Below are 10,847 nucleotides of genomic sequence, written 5' to 3' on the forward strand. Positions count from 1 at the left end.
TTGGGTTGGGTAGGGTTAGAAATTTGAAAAAAGAAAATGAGTTAGGTTACTGGGTTGGACAAGTAAGGGGTCGAGTTGACCTAACCCGACCCACACACACACGTATATATATAACGCCAAATCTTAGACATTTAGTACCTCCTACATTCAGCAGTTCACAACATTCCAGTCCTATCTCACATGTGAGACTCCTATCGGAATAGAAAGGTCATTTTGGAAATATTAAGAGATTAAGTAAAGGAATGTGAAGGAAGAGACTTTGAGGATTTAGGTGTTTTGATGCTAGGCTTGAGTTAAGGCGATGAAAGGTGAAGGAGAAGGGAAGAAGGACTATATGGGTGGTTTAAGGTTCAACGCAAGAGTTAAAGTCAGGCGTTGAGAGTGAGGAAAATTCTGAGAACTTTCCTAATTGTACTTGAAAATTATTAAGTTAAGCATGGTTTGAAAATTATTAAGCTTACACGTGTACTACTCTAAGCAGGAGCAGTGAGGCCCTGATCGGGTGTTACCAATGTGATAAAGGTCCCGTGGTAAGAACACTGTGCGAAAAGACTCATGAGAGTAATTTGCGATTCGTTGAAGGGTTATACAATGGAAGGTCTCTATGCAAAGGGTTATGCAGCAAACAGTTAGGCAATTTAAGCTACTTCACCAAGAAGTAGTGAAATGACTTTTGTGTCAGAAAGTTGACGACTGATATGTCCTTGCCGCCCAATCCAAATTTAGGATTAGAAATGAATAGAGACACGTGGCATTCTAAGATTGAACCACTTTTCACCGTGGGCAAAGACAATCATTTTGACATGGAAAAATTCACTGGAGAGACCTATAAATAGAGAAATTCCAACCATTTTGAAGTTCCTTTTACCTTGAGATTTATTAGGAAATAATTAAGAAAATATCTAAGACTTTCGAAGACTCAAAACGAGCTTGATCCCGGTGAGGATTACAAAGAAGTGCAAGAAAATTCTTGGTCGAGGAGACTAGGCGGAAGAGCTAGCTGATTGTGACTGTGAGTGGTTCTCCTTCTTATAAAACTGTTTCCGAAATAAAAAGGATTTCTAAAATGTTGGGTGTAAATTTCTAGTTATTTATCTGAGAATGAATTGATTTTGTGGGAATTAAAATTATTTAAATATTTGATGGACAAGTATTTAATTAATTAGAGAATTTGATTTTTTGTGTTATTGAAATTTAAATTTAACTTGTATGATAGGTGGTTTTAAGTAAAATGGCAGATTTTTATGGAATTATGGTATATATAATCAATCTATATATTTTTATGGAATTGTGATAATATAATTATTTAAGGAGTATATTATATAATTATATTTGGGAAGAGAAAAAGTTGATTTGATGGAAGTTATTGAGGAAAGAGAAAACAAAAGTTTGATTTTTGTACTTTAAAAATGAAAAATAAAAGGAAAAGATAATAACAATAATAAATAAGGAAAGATATATTATTATTATTATCATTATTTTAAATAAATAGTGTCCCTTGAAGTTCATGTCTCTACAACTATTTATCATCTTCCCTACTTTTCTTCTTCTCCTTTCAACCCTAGCGGCCGTTCAACATTGTCGTCCATTTTCTGCCATCGAGCAGCGTCGTCCAACCATCAGTTGTGCTCGTCATTCTACGACCATGCTCTAACGAAGCCCATCTAAACCCAATCTCCATCGTAGATGAAACGCGTTCAAAATCGTTAAACCCGTTTCGAGTCGTCTCTGTCTTCGTCTCCGTTAAAGTCCAAATGTCCACTGATCTCCTCTCCATCAACTTCTATTCCAATCGGAGAGCACATCGTGGGTCTAGCCGTGCTCGTCTGTTCGTGTGCGAGTCGTTCTCCTCCATCCAAGCTTGGTCGTAAGCTGTTGAGTCGAGTTCAACATAGACCGAGTCATGCGCTCTTCTCAAGTCGATCTTCCTAGACCTGAGTAAATTTTCCATATCTAAGTCGAGCCACTATCTTTCTAAGCCATTTTCTTTTAAGCCATACTTGAGTGTTTTTCCTTGGTGAGTTTTAATTGGGGTCAGGTATACCCATTAAATAATAAAAGATTGGTCTAAAATAAATTTACTTTGTATTAAAGTTGGATTTTTCCTTGAAGCTGACATTGGGGAAAGAGCGCTCAAATTCCTAGAGTTTTCCACAAGTTCGGTTGGGATTTAATTCTATATTACTTGGGTAAGTTTGTGGAAGTCGCTACTGAGCGAATTGAATAAAGGAGTTTGTTTGTGAAAGTGTTTGATTTTCTGTTTAATTATGTTTTGGTTGGTTCATTTGGATTTTGTTCAAACAAGGAATTTAGCTAAGCTCAAGGTAAGGGATTTCTACTACTAGACCTTATATTGAAGTTGGAATGTATTGACTAAGATGACTTGACTGTTAAGCATAGTTTAAAATATATTGAAGGATTGTACTATGATATGCATTAGCATGTTTATTTTGACTGGCTATGTGAAGAGAAGGAGTGGATAGATTTAATTGTGCATTGATGTGACTGTCTTGGATTGTTTAGACTGGATTAAGAGGGAACTGTTAGCTTTAGATATGTGGTAGTGTACCTTGCCGACACGATGTCCTACGAGATCACCACATATTGTGCATTCTTTGAAATCACTACACTACAATAAATCGAGGTTTTCCCGATGCACAAAAAGACGTTAAAAGAAATAACGTCGGGACAGACGCCTTCCCTCAACACCATTTTTCATACATCGGGCAAAGGCGAAAACATTATTTTATTATTACCTTTTCCCAACACCGTGATAGAGTCATTGGAAAACAAAACCATATTTCAACGTCTGGGTGTAGGACATCAAGAATAATTACCTTATCCCAACGCCCCATGCATGCGTTAGGAACTCTCAGTTGGAAATTTTCAAACATTAATTATATTAGATAGAGATTTTTTACGCCTCCTGCATGCCGTCATAAATGGCATCGGGAGTAAGAGGAGCTCCTAATGCCACTATCCTGCAGTTATGGTAGTTTTTTTTCTTTTGAATTTGTTTATATTTCTGAGGGTTTGAAAGGGTGGTAGTATGATAGCTTGTAAGGTAGCATTGTTGGAATGGGAGGTAGGATGTGAAGATTAAAGTTGTTTATGGTTAATAATTAGGTTGTGCTAGCTATCCTGTAGTTATGGTAGTCTCTGTAGTTTGAGTTAGTTTTAGTGAAAATTTTGAGAGATTATATATACAGGGGAGTAAGTTTAGGATGTAAGAGGAGAAGAATATGTTTCTAATCAAACCTATTTATGTTTTAAGGACTTAAACAATGGACAAGGGTTGGATGAAACTTAGAAATAAAATTTTCCTTGAGTATAGAAAGGGAATGACCCAATTTTTAGAAGTTGCCAAGTTTCACGTTGATGCTACGGACAAATAAGGTGTCCATACAAAAGATGTATGAACTTAAATTGGAACTCACTAGAGGGTGTTGAATGACATCTACTAACTATTGAAATATCCTCATACTACACAGAATGAGTGTATCATGGAGAGTCATTAAGCTTTAGCTAGAGCTATAGAAAACTTTGAGAAAGGAACTAGTAGTAACCCTTTTGATGAAGGAACTAGTAGTAGGTAGTTTGATGAAGAAGATGATATGTGTAGTATGCAAATATAGGTACGTATATATGTTTCCATTATTCTTAAGTTCTTGAAATGACAGTATACAGTGATGATATGCATATATATGTACTAGTCTTAGTTAATTTTGTATCATTGTAGAATTTACGGTGTAGAATGGCGTACGAAGTTCGTTAAGAGACGTACGTTATAAAGTACGACTTTCTATGCTTTTTTTTTACAAGGAATATTTTTATTTGTATTATGAACGTTGCTACATTTTTTAACCTCTTTGTATTATGAACATTTAATTTTTTGTTAAATTTGTGTTTGCATTTCGTAATTTACTAATTTATTTTAAATTTTCTTTAATTGATTCGAAAATGAATGCGAATATTTCAGGAAATAAATCTTACATGAAAATATTTCAGGAAAAATAAAAAATTACATATTTATAATATTTTCTGACGCAGTACATACGTCGGAAATATGTTCCAAACGTCACATCAGGAATGGTTATTACTGACGCATGGATGATGTTAATATACAAACTCGGGAGTCATTATTTCCAACACATAGCGGACGTCGAAACTGTGGACGTCGGGGATGACTTGTTGCCGACGCATTGAAGACGTTGGTAAAGGTGATATCTAGAGAAGATTATTCCCGATGCCTTGTTGGTGATGCATCGAGAATTTGTCTTCTAACGTGTTTCTTCTAATGATCGTACCGACATCACTTTCTGCATCGAGAATTCAGTTTCCAATGTCTTTACCACTTTCACCGATGTATTTATGCGTCGGGAGTCCCTCCCACTTTTTGTAGTGTTAGACTGGTAGGTGCATCCTTCGAGATCACTAGACTGATATGTGCATCCTTCTAGATCCCTAGACTGATTTGTGCATCCTTCAGAATCACTAGACTGATTATGTGCATCCAACGGGATCACTAGACTAATTGACATGTATCCTACGGGATCACAAGACTGTTATGATGCAAGACACCTAATAAGAACCTAGCAGTTTTACCCCTAGCGGGACAAGTAGTGGGTCTCTTACTGGGTATATTTTTATACTCACCCTTTTCATGTTTACTTTTTGAAGTAAAGGTAATACGAGAGGTAGATCAGGGAGGGACAAGAAGGACTCGTGAACATCATATGGGAATCTTTAAAAATGCTTCCACATAACATTTTGATTGTTTTTAAGTTTTGATGATTGAAATGAGTTTCATCTTTAGAACGAATGTATGTTTCATTGAGTCTTAAAACCCAAATACTTTTGTACTTTTATTTTGTTTGAAATAGGGCCCGAATTAATTTTTTCTTGGTGTTATTTTTTAAACAGATTTTGTTTTATATAATCTTTCGTGTCTAAATGATTTATTTTGGGTTGAACCTTAAAGTAATGACCTCATCTTTGTTTAAGAAGTTAGGTCATTACGATTTCAAAGTGATTTATGAAAATAGTTGATGATATTGAGATATTGTGAACGCCTAACGAAAGAGATTTGGTTTGACTTAAACTTAATGTTTTATTGGTGAGATTGTACATTATTCGTACCATGTGATTTGACGAAATGGATTCAAAGCGTTAAGGAAAATTTGAATTATTTAAGGTGATTGATAAAAGATCCCACTCAATAGACGTTTTCGTTTAACCTTTTAAATGCTTTTGTTTTATCCCCCCCCCCCTCCTCCCCCAATGTAGCAAAGAGGTATTTAGTGTTGGATTTGTAGCCTTGATCGCCTACCATACCTCTCTAATCACATCATTTTGGTTGTGGTAACTATTAACTCGCATAGCATAGTAGCTAGGTGAGAGAAGTAAAAGTGATGTTTGGGTCATAATTTGTAGTTTTGTGATGAATGTTGAAAAACATACTAATGTACTTATATTTGAAGTATCAATGAGATTTCCACAATTTATCTATCCACATTTTGACTTAAATTTTCTTGTGATTGTCTTTTAATTCTGCTTACTAGTCGTTTTACGCATTACTTTGCGGAGAATCTTGCTTAGAATGTCTAGGCAGACGAGTCCCCATTCCATCGCATAGAATGAACTGGAGCGGGCCGTGACAAGAGCTAACAAGCTTAAGGGAAATTAAGGATGACTAAGCCGATTTTGAAGTAATGTAAAATAGGAGAAGAGGTCAGAAGAAAAAGGTGTTAGTCTGAAAGTTTGTTAAGAAAATTTAAGTGAAGAGCTGGTATTAGGCGAGAAAAAGAAATCTGAAGCTAGGCATTCTGAAGAATGAAGTTAGTCAGTAACTAGGCGTTAAGGCCAAGTTGGAATAAGAAAGGCGAACTACCACATGTCGAAGTTGTGCAAGGCGATTTATATTTATGTTATAATTTATGTACTTAAGAAAGCATGTAAAATGTATTTGGATCGCGTATTGTCAAGTTAATGAAAAGATTGTTTGTTATTTTCCGTTGCGTTGTGTCATTGCTTATCGCCTAACCTGGAGTTTCAAGTTATGTATTAAAAGAGTTAAGTTGAATTAGGCGTTAAAGCCAAGATTCAAGAACTTAAGTGATGTGTTATGGCGTTTCCTCTTGAGGCATCAGAGCTGCTCAAGTCACATCATCATGTCACATGAGAAGCAAGGCGTGACACTGCGTTCTTTGCACGACACACCCAACCTCTTCAACGTTCAATCTTCCGACCGACACTTCACAACCTCTTTCGGCAGTTTTCTTCAATGTTCAGCAATAGCCTCCCATACCCTTGAAAACTTCGCCGTTTCCTAAAGTCGATTGCCTAAATTCCACCGCCACTTAGTTCAGTCCAAACCTAGTCACCTTACATGCTACACCCTTACCGTTGACCCTTAGTTCTGCTTCCTCCCCGCCACCCCCTTGTCAAAATTTCTTCAATCGCTTCTTCAGTTTAAGTTGTTGAAAGAGTAGTCTTCAGTCGACTCAGTTTCGGGAGACTTTCTTATGTTCTAAGGGTAGGGAGAAGAAGCTTTAGTTGCTCTTGCATAATTGGTTGAAGAGAGGAAGAGTCTTGCGAAGAAGTAGCCCAAAGTTTAAGAAGAAGGAGCCTCATCCCTTGTTCTGCTTACACTTTGGTAAGTTAAACATTTTGAATTTGTTGAATTTGTGGTATTGAAATTACGGAGAAATAAAGAAAAAAAAAAGGACCAACCCAACTTGTGTTGGGTTAGGTTGATCCTTTCATTTTGAATCGGTATGATTCATTTTTGCTAATCCGGATACTATGAATTGGTCTATATTTTTTCTCCAACTTAGTCCAACCTGACTTATGTATGTCTTTAGTTGCGCCAAATAATGAATTTAAAGCATTTCAATGATAAAATATTTAATGAAGTGTTAAGTAATCACCTCTAATATAATATTGTAACACTAGAAAATGGTTCAATTAACGATAAACCACGTAATCACAAATGTTTAACGCTTGGTGCACGTAGTAGCGTGGGGTTTCTTTTAGCAGGTAATGCTCAGTATCATTTTAAATGTCTAGGTACCCACATCTTCATAAATGCCCACAAACTGCACTGTGATCATAAATGTTTAACCTCTACTTCTGTCCACGTAGTAGTGGGTTTTAATTTTCTTTTTCTTTTTTCAGTGGGTAATAATGCAACGTTGCTATCATTCTAAATGGCCACAGACCCACATGTTCATAAATGTTAGGACACCCATATTTTCTGTCTTAATCACGTATCTAACAGTCATTTTCTATGTTAAATTATACCACATGTTCATAAATGTTAGGATACCCATATTTTCTGACTTTAGAAGTTTGAAGTTTGCTTTTCTTTCTAAAGAAAAACATATTCAAATTTTTAAAAGTTACTTTTAAAGAGTTAAAAAAATATATATCTTTATATATTGTTAGTTTAGTTTTGAAGAGAGATTGTTAGTATTTTGTTTAAAAAGTATACCTCATCAGAAAACTTTAAAATACTCTTACTGTTTTAGAATATGAACGAAAAACTGTTAGTACCTCCTTGTAAAAATATCCACAACCTTTCAAATGTGGCATTAGTACCCTTATCTTAAAAAACTAAAACAATGCCTTTATCGTTTATCAACGTTAATCTTATCACACCTCGGGCTTCCATTTCTAGCTCTTTTCTACTTCATTTTATATGACATATCATTTCTTTACTCTCTATTTTTCTCTCCCTCCCAATAACTATTTGACCTTTTATTTATCTCATTAAAAAAAGTTAAAGTACTATTTTGGCTTGACACTACAAAATTTGTTCAATTATAGTTCTAGACTTTTGATTGTCCAGTTTTAGTCTCTATACTTTATTGAATAAAATTTAAATTTATTCCTTAGTTCTAATTTATCGTCGTTTCTAGTTTATTGAAAGTACAAGAACAAAATTTGACAATTAAAAGTATAGAAACTAAAATTGAACAAACTTTAAAGTATGTAGATCAAAATGACATTTTTAACAAAACAAATTACCTCTTTCAAATGAGGTATGGATAGTTTATAACAAAAACTTCAACTACAAGAAATTGAGGTTCTCCCGACGCAGAAAAAGACGTCAGAAGAACAAAAGTAGGGAAATATGCATTATCCCGACACCACTTTTCACACTTCAGGTGAATGACCTTTTCCTGACGCGGTGATAGAGACGTCTAGAAAGAGGACAACATTTCCAACATCTGGGTGTAGGGCATTGGGAATAATGACTTATCCCGACGCGACATTCACGCGTCGGGAACTATCAGTCGAAAATTTTCGAACATTGATTATGTCAGACAAATATTTCCAACGCATCCTGCATGGCATCGAGGACTTCATCGGAAGTAATGGTAGCTCCCAAGTAATGTGAGATACCGACGACATTAGTTATTCGTTAGGAATAGCGTCAGGAGTAAGGAGATCTTCCGACGTTTTGGTGCTGCATCAGGAGTTCCCCTATAAAATAGATGTTTCAGTTCTGTGAAACACAGAATCAAAACGAAAGAGAGAAAACGGAGGAGAGATCGATTTCGCCGATGATCGAAGAGAAGAGAAGCGCCCAACCATCACCGCTGTGAGCCTGTCGTCGTCCCTCTCCCGTCATCGCCGCCGCACATTCCTAGTTGAGGTAAGTTTAAAATCTCAAGTCTTAAAAAATGTTAGTTTAGGTTAGGTTTATTTAAATAGTTTAGGTTTTTGTTTTTTAAAATTAGTTTTAGGATTTTAATGATGAATTAGTTGTAGGATATTGTTTAGGAATAGATTTTGGTTTTTGAAATGGAAATTTTAAACGTGGGTTGAAAGGGGAAGATTTGAGAAATTTATTTGGAGAATTGAAATTTTGAATGTGTGGGTTGAATTTGAAGAGGGGGAGTAGGTTTAATTGAATATTTGAAGGAGGTGGGTTGAAAACTAGAGGGAAGGGGAGGTTCAATTGAAAATTTGACAGATTAGGATTGAAAATTTGAGGGGGGAGAGAGGTAATGGCTATTTTTGCGTTAAAAATTCTGTAATATGTGTTAAATAAAATTCGTTTTCGCAGTTATGGTAGCCTTTAGTTCAATTCTATTAGTTTATTTTTTAGTAGTTTTGAATAACTTTGTTGTTGATTTAGGATGACTATCCTATCGTTTTAGTAGCCTTTTTTGTTTTGAATTTTTTGTATTTTTAGGGTTTGAAGAGGTGGTAGTAGAATAACTTGTAAGGTAGCGTTGTAGGAAGGGATGGGTAGGATGCAAAGATTGAAGTTGTTTATGGTTAATAATTAGGTTGTGTTGCTATCCTACAGTTATGGTAGTTTATATAGTTTGAAGTTAGTTTTAGTGAAAATTTTGAGAGATTGTATATTCAAGGGAGTAAGTTTAGGATGTGAGAGAGGAATATGTTTCTAATCAGACCTATTTATGTTTTAAGGACTTAAATGATGGACAAGGGTTGGATGAAACTTAGGAATAAGTTTTCCCTTGAGTATAGCCAGAGTATGACCCAATTTTTAGAATTTGCCAAGTTTCTCTTGATGCATACGGACGAATAAGGTGTCCATGCAAGAGATATATGAACTTAAATTAGAACTCACTAGAAGGTATGAACAGCATCTACTGACTATTGGAATATCCCTTACCACAAAGAATGGGTGTATCACGGAGAGTCATTAAGTTTTATAGGTACATAAAACTTTGAGGAAGGAACTAGTAGTAACCCTTTTGATGAAGGAACTAGTAGTAGGCAGTTTAGTGAAGAAGATGATATATTTGGTATGTTGAATGATTTACAAGTCTCGTGATGAGGATTGACACTTCCTCTGTGACTGTTACATGCGTCGTGCATTCCAGGTGAGCAACCGAACCCTTTGTCATGGTTAATTATGATTTCAACTTTTAATATGTATTCTAAACAATATAATTGTTTTCATGCAGAAGAAATCACGAACGAACAAGGCTGCTAGACAGAAGCAGCCTTACAATCATAGCAGTGGGTCAAAGTCGTTTCTACAACGACAGCACAAGCTCGCTGAGCAAAGAAGGGAGCTGGTTGACCGTATGGAGTTGTTTCGGTAAACACATGTTCGAGACGGAACGTTCGTGTCCTAGGCTACGGAGGATGCGCATTTAAGTTATCTAACCAACACTTCTGCTTTTATTTATCTTCTTTAATATTATATAATATATTTTTTTACTTACTAAGATAGTTTCTAAATTTGTGGCAGCATCAAATGCTAGAACTCCAGTCCCAGCCTACCTAGAGGGTAATCAGCCACTCTTTGGGGATGAGATATGCGAGACGGTGTTGGGTAGACGATTGGGCTACTTAAAAGACCTTGGTTGGGGACCTAAGTCGAAGGCCCACAAGACGACGAGTGCAGTAGTTCCACGACATCTGCAGTCCACAATAGAGCTTCAATTATAGGCCAAGCTTGATTAAACTATGTAACGGATTAAAGAGCATACAAGAAATCACAAAGCGTTAGTTTCAGTAGTGGAACGAATGCAAAAGCTAATAGAAGACACGACTCGGGCATAGCAAGGATCACCACATGATCCCTAGCTTTGCAGAACGTATATATGTTTCTATTATTCTTAAGTTTTTGAAATGACAGTATACAGTGATTAGCTTGTTGGTGATGCATTGGTAATCGATCTCCTGACGCGTTTCTTCCGACAGTCTTCCCGAAGTTACGTTCTGCATCGAAAATTTATTTTCCGACGTCTTTACCACTTCTGTCGACATTTTTGTGCGTCAGGAATCTCCTCACTTTTTGTAGTGTGCCGTTTTCAAATAAGGTATGTTTTAATTTGACATTTTTGTGTATATTTTAT

The 10,847-nt window shown here is 35.8% G+C and overlaps 2 long non-coding RNA genes across 2 annotated transcripts; both read left to right on the forward strand.

Annotated features, from left to right (window-relative positions):
* Positions 1-1,517: 1,517 nt before the first annotated feature.
* LOC127144053 (uncharacterized) lies at positions 1,518-4,814 on the forward strand. The gene is made up of 2 exons (XR_007815669.1): positions 1,518-2,189; positions 4,051-4,814. It is a non-coding gene; the product is annotated as an uncharacterized LOC127144053 (long non-coding RNA).
* A 3,117-nt stretch (positions 4,815-7,931) lies between these two features.
* LOC127144054 (uncharacterized) lies at positions 7,932-10,847 on the forward strand. The gene is made up of 3 exons (XR_007815671.1): positions 7,932-9,863; positions 9,948-10,143; positions 10,238-10,847. It is a non-coding gene; the product is annotated as an uncharacterized LOC127144054 (long non-coding RNA).

This window comes from Cucumis melo, chromosome 1 (assembly GCF_025177605.1).
Source record: "Cucumis melo cultivar AY chromosome 1, USDA_Cmelo_AY_1.0, whole genome shotgun sequence".
NCBI classification, from domain to species: domain Eukaryota; kingdom Viridiplantae; phylum Streptophyta; class Magnoliopsida; order Cucurbitales; family Cucurbitaceae; genus Cucumis; species Cucumis melo.